Source organism: Tauraco erythrolophus, chromosome 7, assembly GCF_009769465.1.
Source record: "Tauraco erythrolophus isolate bTauEry1 chromosome 7, bTauEry1.pri, whole genome shotgun sequence".
Lineage (NCBI taxonomy): Eukaryota > Metazoa > Chordata > Aves > Musophagiformes > Musophagidae > Tauraco > Tauraco erythrolophus.
The window spans coordinates 18,460,159-18,473,735 of record NC_141471.1 but is presented as its reverse complement, the minus strand read 5'-3'; the positions used below and the strand labels follow the sequence as shown (position 1 = coordinate 18,473,735).

Sequence of the window (13,577 nt, the reverse complement as noted above, 5' to 3'; positions counted from 1 at the left end):
TGCATCCCTATGTTGAGAAGAGACTTAATTTTCAGTTTCTCACAAAAAGTCCTTTTATCACAGGGCCTGATTCGTCTTTCATTCTGCCTTTGCCAGATCTGACAGCTCTGGTCAAAGGAAGGAACTGCAGGGCACACTGAACAGTGGGTATTGTTCTGCAAAAGAATGGAGTCATTTGCGTCCTCTTTCCCTGCAAAATTTTTCTGGAGATAGAGGAGTATTCTGAAACAGCATATTTAGTGGAACTGAGAGCAATTGGCTGCTTTTTTTTTTAAAGCATATGGTTTCTAATTGACTTCCAGCTAGCTTTTCTGTCGTCTTCCTCTTTTAAGCATCTTTGGTTATGTCCTTGAGGAATGGCTTTTCCTCAAGTCTCACCTCCTTTCCTCGTTCTTCCGTCAAGAAGCTGTGTACTGGAGGGGGTGGGTTCCTGTGCTTCTGGTATTTGTTAGAGCAAATTTAGCATCAATTACTCTTACGTTTATTTTTTTTTAAAAATCCTTCCTCTTCTCTCTTGTTTCTTTGGCAGTTGGAGCTGCCATCTTTCAAATAAGACTGTTCTGATACTTTCAAAGTTTTTTCCTCTCTTTAAGTCAGAATTATTTCACCGTTATCTGCAATTGCACTTTCACTGTTATAGCTATAATGCAAGTATATCTGAAACTATTGCAAGCTGTATCAGCCTCTGCTTAATACTGCTGTAAGCCTGTGTCTTTGTGGAATATTCAGTATTGCAGTCAGAGAAGTATGTACAAGAGATCCTTCAGTCTGCCTCCGTAGGTAGCTGAGGGATACAGGGATAGCTATTGTTTGCGCTTCAGGTAGTGAGAATGTGTCCATTGCCATGGCAGATAGTTTTACAGGAAAATACTAAACCAGAATGAGAACTGAAAAATCGTACATGATCATGAAAGACAGTTGAAACTGAAGTTGTTTCCAGTTCATTTACTTGGTAGTCAATATTAAAAGTATTGGCTAGTTAAGTACCTGTGGACGGCAGGTTTTCCGTAGCCTTTACACTAGCCTGGAAGAATATGGCACAGCAGTTACATCTTCTTGAAGTTACACTTCAGGATACTACTGAGTGTTAGGATTTTGTTTTGAATTTCTTCTTCCACTGTTTTAAAAAGGTGGGACAGGCTTCTGGTGGGAGATTTTAAGATGTGTGGGTTTTTTTATTGCTAGTGGGGCTCTTATCCAAACTACAGCATTACTTTTCCTGTTCTCCCACTGCAGTAATGAAATCAACAGCTGGCTCAAATAAGTCTTAAAAAAATGAAAATGTGAGTTCACTAAGTCCCCAAACAATACTGATGACTGTCTTGTCAGCTGTGGCAGAGCTTCAGGAAAAAGTGGTGTTCTTGCCACCATCACATGCCACAGTGGGAGCTGCTGTGTGCTTTGTTTTGTTAGTTCCCTTGTTTGCCAGTAACCTGAAGGATATATAGTGAACTACAACAATGCTTGAAGTCTTGCCCCATCGCTTAGTGTAATAATTCCATGTTTTGAGGCTGAACTGGATGCATTCTTTCCAAACACTTGCAAAACTTGGGCAGCCTGTGTTGTGACCAGCGGAAGTTACTGCGATTTAGCCAAGGAGGATTGATACAGATGTTCAAGGTGCTGCATCCAGCCCGTATGTGCTATCTTGTTCAAGGCTCCTGTAGTGGCGTTCAGTGTCTTGCTGTCCTTCATGAAGGTGTCAAGAAGCAACAGTAGTATGAGCAGGGCTTTTTCATGTTGCCAGACAAATCATCATGTGTTTTTCAGAGCTTGTTGAGCCTTCAAGAGTAAAATACAAGGTGTTTTTCCTGGTCACTTTCCAAGGGCATTAGATTTTGGGGAAAAAAAAGAGAAGCTCTTTATTGAAACTGTTTCAGGTTTTGTAAGGTTTCCACATGCCTTGCTCCTGAGTACGTGTGGCACCTTAATTGAAAACTGATGAAGGCTTATACAGGCAAGAACTGTGAAGGTGTGTTTCCAGACTACTTTGTGCTTACATTCTGTGGCTGATCTTAATGCAAGAGTAAGAATTTTATCTTTGTCTTTGTGCCTGAGTAACATCTGGTCCTTTCTGTTGGAGTGAGTCATGGTGATTAACTACTGAAGATTTTTTTCCTCATGCTGCTAGTTTCTGTAGCATCTATGCACATTTTATGTACAATGATAGCAAAATTCCTAGTGAAATTCTAGAGCTCTTGGACTCTAGTTCTTTATTTTAGAAGCTCAAAAAAAAAAACAAACAAACAAACAGAAGGTGGCTTAAAATAAAAAATGTGAAATTGTGGTTGGAAGGAAGCTTTTCTAGTGTTTTCTATGTATGATCAGCTCTGGATTTCCTTGGTTCTGGGAACAAATGTTCTGCTTGGATCCTTTTGACAGGAGTGCTTGGTTCCCAGTTCTTAATACTTGTCAGGCTGGACTTTCTGATCCGAGGAGTGTGGCTATCAAGATGTTTATGACAGCATGAATCTTGTTCTTTAACATAGCTAGATCCAGAGTGGCTCATTACTACATAACATTAGGAGCAAAGCTGTAAACTGGAGTTCAGGGAAGAGCAGTAGTAGCTGCCCAAACTGTGAAGGCTGTTTTAATAATATATAATAAGTTTAATACAGTATATACACAAAATATATAATTACTATATAATATGTCATATGGTAAACTTACTGTATAATAAAAACATGTTATAAATATTATACTTTATTAAAATATATACATTATATTTCTATTTTGCATTATATATAGTATTTTATATTGATTAGAGGTTATGTATCGTCTCTGAACTTCAGCTTCAAACATAATGAATTATTTTAATTCAGGGTAGATATGATGAAGTTACAAAGCCTGTGTGCAGGTGTCATCCAGAAGAACAGAAGGAAGGATGCCTATGGAAGCAAGAGTTGGGCTTTATAGACGGATAATGCCTGAGTTTGGTATGAAATCAAAGCTGAAGTTCTAGATTAATTGGGTAGTCAGTGCACCAGAGATCAGAGATCACATGTGCCTGGATGGGATTTGACTTAAATTTTTCTCCTGAACAGTATCCTGAATTGCAGAATGGTTGAGGTTGGAAGGGGCCTCTGGAGATAGAATCATAGAATGGTTAGGGCTGGAAGGGACCTTCAAAGGCCATCTAGTCCAACCCCCCTGCAAGGAACAGGGATATCTCCAACTAGATCAGGTTGCTCAGGGCCTCATCCAACCGGGCATTGAACGTCTCCAGGGATGGAGCATCCACCACCTCTCTGGGCAACCTGTTCCAGTGTTCTACAACTCTCATGGTAAAAAATTTTTTCCTAATATCCAACCTGAATCTACCTCCCTCTATTTTAAAACCATTACCCCTTGTCCTATCACAACAGGCCCTCCTGAACAGCCTCTCCCCATCTTTCTTGTAGGCCCCCTTGAGGTACTGGAAGACCGCTATAAGGTCACCCCGGAGCCTCCTCTTCTCCAGGCTGAACAGCCCCAACTCTTTCAGCCTGTCCTCATAGGAAAGGTGCTCCAGCCCTCTTATCATCTTCGTGGCCCTCCTCTGGACCCTCTCCAACTGGTCCATGTCCTTCTTATGTTGGGGACTCCAGAACTGGACGCAATACTCCAGGTGAGGTCTCACGAGGGCAGAGTAGAGGGGGAGAATCACCTCCCTCGACCTGCTGGCCACGCTCCTCTTGATGCAGATCATCTGGTCCAACCTCACTGCTCAAGCCAGGACTATGTTCAGATGGCTTTTCAATGTTTTTAGGGAGGGAGACTCTACAACATCTTTGGGAAACCTATTCCAGTGCTTAGTCACCCTTATAGTAAAAAAAAAAAAGCATCTCCTGATGTTTAGACAGAACTTCCTGTGTTTCAGTGTGTGCCCGTTGCCTCTGGTCCTGTCACTGGGCACCACTGAGAAGAGCCTGACTCTGTCTACTTTGCACCATGCCTTTTAGGTATTTATATACATTAATAAGATCCCCCCTCAGCCACCTTTTCTCCAGGCTGAACAGTTTCAGCCATTCCTCATAGGAGAGATGCTCTTGTCTCTAAGTCATCTTTGTTGCCCTTCCTTGGACTTTCCCATTTGTCTGTGTCTGTCTTGTACTGAAGAGTCCAGAACTGCACACTGTATTCCAGGTGTGGCCTCACCAGTGCTGAGGAGAGGGCAAAGGTCATCTGCCCTGACCTGCTGGCAGTGGTCCTCATAACACAGCTTAGGAGACTGTTGGCTGCCTTTGCTGCAAGGGCACTTGCTGGTTTCTGTTCACTTGGCATCTACCAGGACCCTCAGGTCCTTTTTTGCCAAGCTGGGTCCCCGTAGGGTGGCCTCTAGCATCTGCTGGTGCCAGGGGTGGTTCCTCTCCTGGGACATGACTTGGCACTTCCCCTTGGTGGACTCGATGAGGTTCCTGTTCACCCTTAAAAGGGTCGTCCCTGGGTGGGCTCGAACCACCAACCTTTCGGTTAACAGCCGAATGCGCTAACCAATTGCGCCACAGAGACTGATGGGCTGTGTTTTTCTTGAGAGCTGAATTCCTGATCATGTTTGATAAGTGCTGATGGTGGTGGCTGTACATGTTGGACCCATACTGCTGGCACATTGCAACAAACCTGATGTGTTACTGTGTCAGAATACTGTGAGAGAGAAGGGAAGGAAGAAATGCCATTTTCTCCTGTAATTCTTTTGATTTGAAGAAGCTGTTCCTCACTGCTTATCAGTAGGTCTGGCTGAAGCAACGCAGAGCTCAGTAGTTGAACATACCGCTCCAGAAAGCAGGCTGCTCCCTGGGTCTCCTCTGGTTTGGTGTACTGCAAGGTGTACGTTTAGGAATGGACCCGCTCTAGTTGTAAGGTTTGGCTGTTTCATCTTGCTCCAGGGGCAGGAGCACCTTCTTACAGTGCTTTTTCTTCCTTCTATGATTGCATGCTAGCTGGTGAATGAAATGAAGGAAACTTTCGTTGTTTCACAGGCAAACATGATGAAATATGATGGGTAGGCTAACAAATTTCTATGGACTGAGCCAGCAGGTGAGTTTACCCTGGGACTATCCTGCCTGCTACTCTTCTCCGTCTAAACAGTAAGAAAAAGCTGTCTTTTGGTCTTATAATTTCCTTTTGCCTATAGAAGAGGCAGGCTGTGTAAGGCTGGAGCAATCAAAAAGAAGTGCAGTGAAGTTTCCCCTGTGGGTTGCAGGTAGACAGCAGTGAAGGCCTGAAGATGACATGCTTCATTTCTCTTGCGCTCCTCAAAATGTGAGTAGCAGTCTTCTGAGCCTAGTGGAAATCGCTTGCTATGTATTTTACAGTAGGAGTCAGAAGCAATAAAAACATAGAAATGCATTTGCATGGTCTCCAGAGAAGTCAAAATTATTTGGCGGTATACAGATTGGAACATTTTATCATAGCAGCTTCAACTCTGAATACATCCTTTGTTTGCAGACTGAGTCTGGGAAAACAGAGCAGGAAAGGACTTTCAGACACCACAGCAGTCTTTCTCTCTACCCTAAGAAAGGATCAAGTACGCTCAAACCTTTCATGTATTTACAACATTCTTACAAGAAACCCAACAATGAAGATATCATTGCCTCTGCAGACAACCTCTTCCACTGTTTTTTGGAATCTTACTAATGGAAAGCTTGTCTTTCTGTTTAACTTTTATTTCCTTTGCTGTAATGAGAGCATGTTCCCTTAGCTGGGGCTTCTACTGAAACCAATGTTTGCCAGGTGATGCCTACGTGCCTAATGGAACCAAGCTGAAGATTTCTTGACTTATGACATGTAAAATAAAGCAGCAGTTGCATTTCCTGCTGGATGGGAAAGCTGTTCTTTGTAAAGGAGCTTGATCCCTGCAGGTTGATGGCCCTGACATTATTCATCCGAGGGTGTTAAGAGAGCTGGCTGACATTGTTGTGAAGCTGCTGTCCATAATCTTTGAGAAGTTGTGGAGACAATGGAATGTCCCTGAGGACTGGAAGAAGGCTAATGTCACCCCCAGGTACAAGAAGGGCTTAAAGGATGATCCAGGAAATTATAGGCCTGTCAGTTGTACTTCAGTCCCTGGGAAAGTTATGGAACAAATCCTCCTGGGGTTATCACAAGCCAAATGAAGCACATGATTGAGAAAGGCTAGCACAGATTCACCAAGGGCAAATCATGCTTGACAAACCTGATTGCCTTCTACCACAGAGTACTATGTTGATATGGGGTGAGCAGTGGACATTGTCTACCTGGATTTCTCCAAGGCTTTTGATATGGTTTCCCACAGCCTCCTGCTAGAAAAACTGATGCATTACAGTCCGGATAAGTGGTCTGTGTGGTGGGTGGGGAACTGGCTGACAGGCTGCACCCGGAGGATGGTGGTAAATAGCTCCTTTTTAAACAGGCAACCTGTCACAAGTGCAGTCCCCCAGGGATCGATATTGGGCTCAATGCTTATATCTTCATATGTGATCTGGATGATGGGATCAAGCATACCCATATGGAGTTTGCTGATGATACCAAACTGTGTGTGGAAGTGTACACTTCAGAAAGGAGAGCCATCCTGCAGGAAGACCTGGATAGGCTGGAAGAGTTAGTGGGCTAACAAGAACCTGATGAAGTTCAACAAGGACAAGTGTAAGGTCTTACACTTGGGAAAATATAATCCAGGAGCACAGCACAGTCTGAGATCTACCTGTTTGGGAAGCAGCTCTCTAGACAGGAACCTGACAGTCCTGGTGGACAGGAAGCTCAATATGAGTGAACGGTGTGCTGCCGTGGCCAAGAAAGCCAACAGGATGCTGGGTTGCATCAACGAGGGCACCACCAGCAGAGATGAAGAAGTCATTATCCCACTCTACTCAGTGCTTGTCAGGCCATACCTGGAATACTGGGTTCAGTTTTAGTCCCTGCTACGCAAAAAGATGTGGACAGGCTGGAGAGGGTCCAGAGAAAGACCACAAAGATGATCAAAGGACTGAGAAGCCTGCTGTGTGAGCAAAGGCTGAGAGAACTGGGTTTGTTCAAGCTTGAGAAAAGAAGTCTTAGGGGAGACCTTCTCACCATGTTCCAGTATTGAAAGGGTGGCTACAAAGATGGAGACTCCCTTTTTACAAGGAGTCACATAGAAACGATGAGGAGTCATGGATACAAGTTACTTCTGGGGAGATTCCTATTGGACACAAGAGGAAAATTGTTCACAATGGGAGCAATCAGCCATTGGAATAATCTCCCCAGGGAAGTGGTGGATTCCCCAACATTGAACACTTTTAAGATTCAGCTGGACAGGGTACTGGGCCACCTTGTCTAGACTGTGCTTTTGCCAAGAAAGATTGGACCAGATGATCCTTGAGTCCCTTCCAACCTGGTATTCTGTGATAAAGTGATGCCTCTTCAATTTTATTGGGTTTTTTTCTTTTTGGTTAATACACTACAGAACTGGTAACATAATCTCTCTCTGAGCCTGTACCTCTTTTAATGCATCAGTGTCTGTGGAAATGAATCATATCAAAAGGCTTAAACTTAGGTAATAGTTCTCAGTGTAGCTCTGAGGAAAGCAGCTTAACTGCTCTCTGTCTCTCTTTTGTATACAGGAAAACACCTGTAAGGCTGTTTTTGTTCACTAAAACCTGAGTTTTTAGTTTAATGACCCTGTGGTAGTCCACAGTGCAGAACGTCTGCCTGGAGTTTTGTTTTCTAGCTCAGTTCTGAAAAGCTCTGGTGTCATCAGTAGCCTCTCCTGAGCTGAGGCAAATCCTTGGGGATGGTCAGCCCCAGTTGTGCCCTGCTGCAGCACGGCAGGAATTGAGTCAGCGGATTTGAAAACACATTAAGGGAAAACAAATGCTGAAGAGCCCCTAATGCTTCTGGCAGATGGTGCGTTTTCTGTCTATAAGTAAATCAGATAATTGAGAATTGTTTCAGATCAGTTATTTAAATTCGTGTTTTCTCATTTGCCCTGTGCTGATGCTTCTGTGCTGGCCCAGGTCTGCACTCGATGGCTCCGCACGCTTTCCTGCCGTGTTTAGCTCTGGCAGGGCTGTGGGCTGAAAGCTTTTAGAATGGCTGCTATTAATATGTTAGTGACCACATGTAAGTGATTAACATCAGTGTGGTTTCCCTATATTTAGTGGAAAGTTCTAGGTCTAATATTAATTTAGTAATAAAAGAGATTAGATTGAAAGTATTTTAGGGATGTTCAATCCTACAGGCATGGCTGAAATTGGGAAGGGAGGAAATCACATGGCACTGAGACAGCGACATAGTTTAATCGTAGCTTGTCCTAAAGAATACCATGACATCCTTTTCTAATTACTTGCAAACACTCACTGCCTGCATTGCAAGAAGGATTAGATATCTGGTAGCAAGGAGTTACGTACCTTCTGAACATTGTGCTGCTTAAATCATGCTCTAGACACATGCACTATGTTGAAGGAGAACGCTGTCTTCTCCCACAGAAGAGGCAGAAATCCATCCTGTGCTATCAGAGCTGTCAGTGATAGTAGAGAGGCTGGAAAAGAAGGGCTCTGCAGCTTGACCTTGACCTAGAAGACTCGTGCAGGCAAAGTCTTTTGCATCCATCCTTGCAAGTAGAATGGGCTCTTTAGCCCCCTTCATCCCTAGATATTTTTACAGCATAACTGATATAGGGAAGTGAGGGAGCAAATTAGGGGTGGGGAATGAAAAAGTAGGCCTGGAATGATAGAGAATCTGCTCCTTTCTGCCTCCCCCAGCCTCAAATTGCTTGCAAGACAGATTGATATAAAGTCCCTCTTTAGGACTATGCCATTGCTCCAGTGCACGTGTGCGTTATATGAAAACCTAATCATGTGCAAAATAACTTTAAGATGTGAGAGTTTGTGTGTGTTCCTGTGCTCTGTAACCCCTGCCTCCTTTGCAGACCCTCCTGTAGGCTTTGCAAGGGTTAGAGGAGTTTGCCACCATGCAGAACTCTTTCCTCCAGAGCTTTTAGCTTAAAAATGACCTATTGAAAAATTCCCCCTTTGCCTATGCACAGCTGATTTTTATGAAGTCCTGTCAAATCTCCTAATCCCGCTTTGGTCTTTTGGTGCAATTTACTTTTATCCCAAAACGCAGGTCTCCAAATTTGCCAAATAAAACACTGGACACTATAGAAAGACCATTTTAAATGAAGCTGGTTGGAGGAGCCTCTTAGGAAAGTAAAAAAGTAAAAGAAAAAAAAAAAGACAAAAGGGCAATGTGTTTTTCATATCTTAAATGTATGTTAAAAAAAACTTTTTTTATGCTCTGATTAGAGACTAAGTGGACTCTTGAAACCACAATCTCTTTCCTTACTGAAATTTTTTCTCTCTCGGTTAATAAGGGGCCATGAAAGTGCTGGAATTTTTATTTAAAGACCAATGTGATCATTATAATAAGGTATTCGTGGGCATAACTAAGAACTGCTGCTAAATGAGACTTTGCAAGCTGATATAAGAGAAAGAAGATAGTATGTTTGTCTTGGGCACCTGTAGCTATCCGTTACCGTAGCATGTGAGCTTTCTGCAATCATTAGCCCTCTGCAGTGCTTTCAGATAGGCTTGCTGAGCGACTGCAAGGTGAGTCTTGAGTTCTCTAGAAGCCTTTAGGTGGTACACTCCCTTTGATTATTTGGACACAAATGATTTGTGTAAAAATCTCACAAGGAGGCAGAAAGCTGCAGCTTGAACTAACATGCCTGAGTTCCCAGCTAGTGTCCTTGACACTAACCAGTGCTTTTTCCATAGTCCAGTGGTGGCAGCTTCCCTGTAGTAGTAGAGTGGTGCTATATATAAGCTTAATTTAGGTGCACTGGGAGTACGGGGAAATAGGGATTATGGCCTGAGCCAGGAATCATTGATTTGTGTACCCAAGGGAAGCTGTGTATTGTTGCTCTAGTGCTATGGCTTTGAGTAAGAGAGGGGACACAGTTATGCTTCCTCAGCATTAGAACAGATTTCAGTTTGTTTTGCTCTTTGAAAGAATGATGTAGACAGAACATGCTGGATCTATGTCCTCTTTCAATGGACTCATTTTACGGAATGATCTTGATCTTTCTGTAGGGTTTCTTTGCAGCCCTTCTCAGCAGCTCATCAAAGTTTGTTTGGGTTTTTTTTTTAACTGTTACTAGCAGTGATTTTCAATTTTTACAAACTCTTGATGAAAATGGAGTGCATGCAGAGTCATCCCTACACTACTGTCCGAGGTTCCTGGCTGTCATTTACCTTGTGAGCAACATCAGCTTAATCTATTGAGTGTAGGGCTTACAGATACCACGTAGTGTGGGATTTTTATTTAGCTTATCTGATCATGACATGTCAAACTCCTAAAAACTGCATTGTTTTCCTCAGCACTTACTTTGTGCTTGCCCCAAAGAAGGAAAGCAGATTTTCCCGATGAGAACTATTTGCAGTAAGTGATGTTTTAAAATGTTTAATTCTGCCAGCTATTCCACATTCTGACCAATCTTATTTAAAGACTTGCGCTCTTGACTGGTCTCATGTTGCCTTTTGTCCCTCACCCAACCCATTTTGTGCAGTTACATGCAACTCTGGAGGCTGTGATAAGTCTTTAGCAATCCTTTCAGTCCCTAGCATAGTTCTGCTCTGTAGTTTGTGCCTCCTAGCAGCACAGTGATTGAAATATGCTTTCCTTCTTTATTAACGTCATGCTGTATCATCTTGCTACTGCATTGTCTGGGATTGACATCTGTATAGCTCCAGATCTTCCTACTTGCTTTTCTGGATACTGATACAGGACCACAACTTCTCTACTTGGTGGAATTTCGGTGGAATTCAGTATTTATTGGGCATAGCTATCAAATGACTAGACATCTTCTCAGTTAGCTCTTGGAAGATTCTTGGATGCAAGTTATCTAAGTCTAGCTAAAATCACTTAAAAACCTAGGTACTAATAGCTGTTTATTCTTAGCAAGTTGTCTTTAATGTTCTCCCTAATTATCAGTGGTTTGGAAACTCTTTCATGGGGAGAAGGAAAATGGAGAGCTGGGGCCAGGTTAGATAAAAGAAAGTAAGTGGTTGACCAGTGTGTATTTTACCCCTTGGTGGTAGCCTCAGAAGAGCTGGGGAGCTCAGACTTGTTGGTAGTCAGCTGCTGCAGGAGGTGAGGAGGACACTTGGCTTCTCTCATGCATTTATCCTCATTCTTGTATTGATTGTATTCCTTCCAGAGATGTCTCGGATTTAAATGTTCAAGTTGAATAGTTGTGTCCTAGGTCACAACAAGAGTTGTGAACTTGGAGTCCTACATTCACACAAATACAGTGCCTTACCCTTGCTGATCACTCTCCTTTCACAGACAGTCCTTGTCTGAAATCTTGCATTTTTATCGTGCAGTAAACGGAAGCTTGTGGAGGGGTTTCTCTTCTGGATCAAAGGCAAAAATCTCTCCACAAAATTCCCTGACATTCTGCAATTGCAGCACTTTCTGCCTTACAGGTGGAGAAATCGAACCCTTGTAACCATGCTGGCTTCAGGTTTAGGATGGCATATTTTCATGTATCTTAGAAAGCATGTTAAAAATCACACTTTTAGTTAAACTTGTTCAAGCTGGCCGCGCAGAGTGAGTCAGAGATGGAGCACAAAGAGTGACTGCCTTAAGACTGGGCAAAAATGATGACTATGCTGTAGTGGCTGAATGGCTCCAGCTGGCTTTTGCTGTATGGTATAAGAAACCTCTGTGTGAGGCAGTGTCAGGATTAACAGCATGGCTGGTCTATTCCCTCTCCCAGTACACTACTCTGTCTCACTTCCTGGATGCTCTGAAAATTGCAGTAAAATCACAGGTGAGAAAGTAACTTCCACTAAGAATAACTCACCACAATTGGCAGATCTTTGCAAAGCAAGGGAATTCTTAAAAAAGAAAAATTTAAAAATAACCACAGAGTAAACCAAGGGAGATGAAGAAATGCAGAAAGGGAGGAAGAGCAGAATTGGATTTGGACCAAATGCTTTTCAAAGTGTCTTCCATAAGATGGCAGCAGTTTGTTTTGTGAACTGGACTGCGAGACTGATGTGAAGAGGTATCTGCGGGAAGCCGTACAAAACAGGCATTCAGTCTTCATAGGCTTTATGTCTATTTGCTTGGTACACATCCCTTAATTGTCTCAGTGTAGATCAGTTGGGAACCCTACTTTAGGTGCAAAACTATTTTCTGTTGTTTGGTACAGTGGTGATTTTACTTTGTTTTTTCAAAATACAGGCACAGATGCTAAGAGGCAAACTCCACAAGAGAGTTGTTAGTATCAAATGACACTTTTGCACTCACAGTGGTTGAGTGTGCAGAATGCAGGGAGAGTGACTGGGTTGTTTGGCCTATTTTTTTTTTTTTAAGTGTTTCACTTTGTGCAGTTATTTTGTTAATGACTGCCCAAAGCAACTTGGGTTCTGTAAGCAGAGAGGTAGAAAAACAGTTGGAATTTTCTCTCCTCAAAAAAATGATCTGTTTCATGACACTCAACTGTTTCAGTGGAATCGAACACTTATTTTCTTTTGAAGAGGGAGATTGTGGAGTGATGGGACTTTTTTTTTGTTTTGCTTAGCAAAGCAGTGGAAGGAAAAACAGTTAAGGATCTATATTCTGAAGTCTTCCAACATAAAGGATTTTATATTTCAGCTGTTTTCACTTTCCCTTCTAAATGTTTTCCATGTTTTCAGGGACACCCACAGTTGCATGTGCAATATATTTGTGTAGTTTCCTATTATTTGAAGCATTTTTCTCTGCAGATGAGTGTCGGACACTTCTCCTATTAGTACCAAATATTTAGTAGTCATAAACTGCTGTGATACCCTCTAATAACAGATAAGATTTACATACAAATTATGAATTGTTTTCTCAGTGTTTGTACTTATTCAGAATAGCTGGATAACATGGGAAGAGCCAAAACCAGCCTATTTTTGGCATTTGCTGGTGCTTACATTTACTGGCTAATGTTAGTCATCTGGTTTTGTTTCCTGTGGCCCATTACTATCCAATCCATCAAGTGCACAGGAGTCACAGTAACAAAGCTGTAAACTTGAAGAGTGGGAGGAATAAGGCTCTGTGGTATTTGCTTTCCATTCATTTTTAATTTAAACTATTCAACTTCCATGATTCTCTTTTCTGTGTTGATGAACCGTTACAGTACAGCCCGAACAGACCCCGTTATGAGCCAGTTCTGACGTTGCTTTTCTGTCTTCCAATTCAAATTCCATCTTGGTGAGGACCCCAGGGCTGGATCTTGTCTGAAAGTGGATGGGCCAAACACAGCAAGTGTGGGTGGTTTCCATAGGCGTGCTTGGGAAGAATTGCACCCAAGTTACTGATGACAGGAGGCTGATAGTCTAATCTGAGGACAATTTGGGGGTTTAGTGATGCTCTCAGCTCTATCTTAACTATTGGACCTGCTTTTCTACTGAAAGCAGCAGCTGAGATGGATTGCTTTAGCCCCTTTTCCTTTCTCTGAATCGTGCCTCAACTTCCACTAGGGAAAGAAGGACTTTCAGCTCTCAAATTTTGGCCAGTGATGAAGTTTACAGTCTTTGAAGAAGTTATGCTTGGCAAGAAATGCAGTATTTTAAGGGGCCATTTCATTGTTACTGGTGTGCAGTGTG

At 42.5% G+C, this 13,577-nt stretch overlaps 1 non-coding gene across 1 annotated transcript; it reads right to left on the bottom strand.

The window, feature by feature from the left end:
- Positions 1 to 4,417: 4,417 nt before the first annotated feature.
- Positions 4,418 to 4,491, bottom strand: TRNAN-GUU (transfer RNA asparagine (anticodon GUU)). Its single transcript has one exon. It is a non-coding gene; the product is annotated as a tRNA-Asn (tRNA).
- Between the last annotated feature and the right edge of the window lie 9,086 nt (positions 4,492 to 13,577).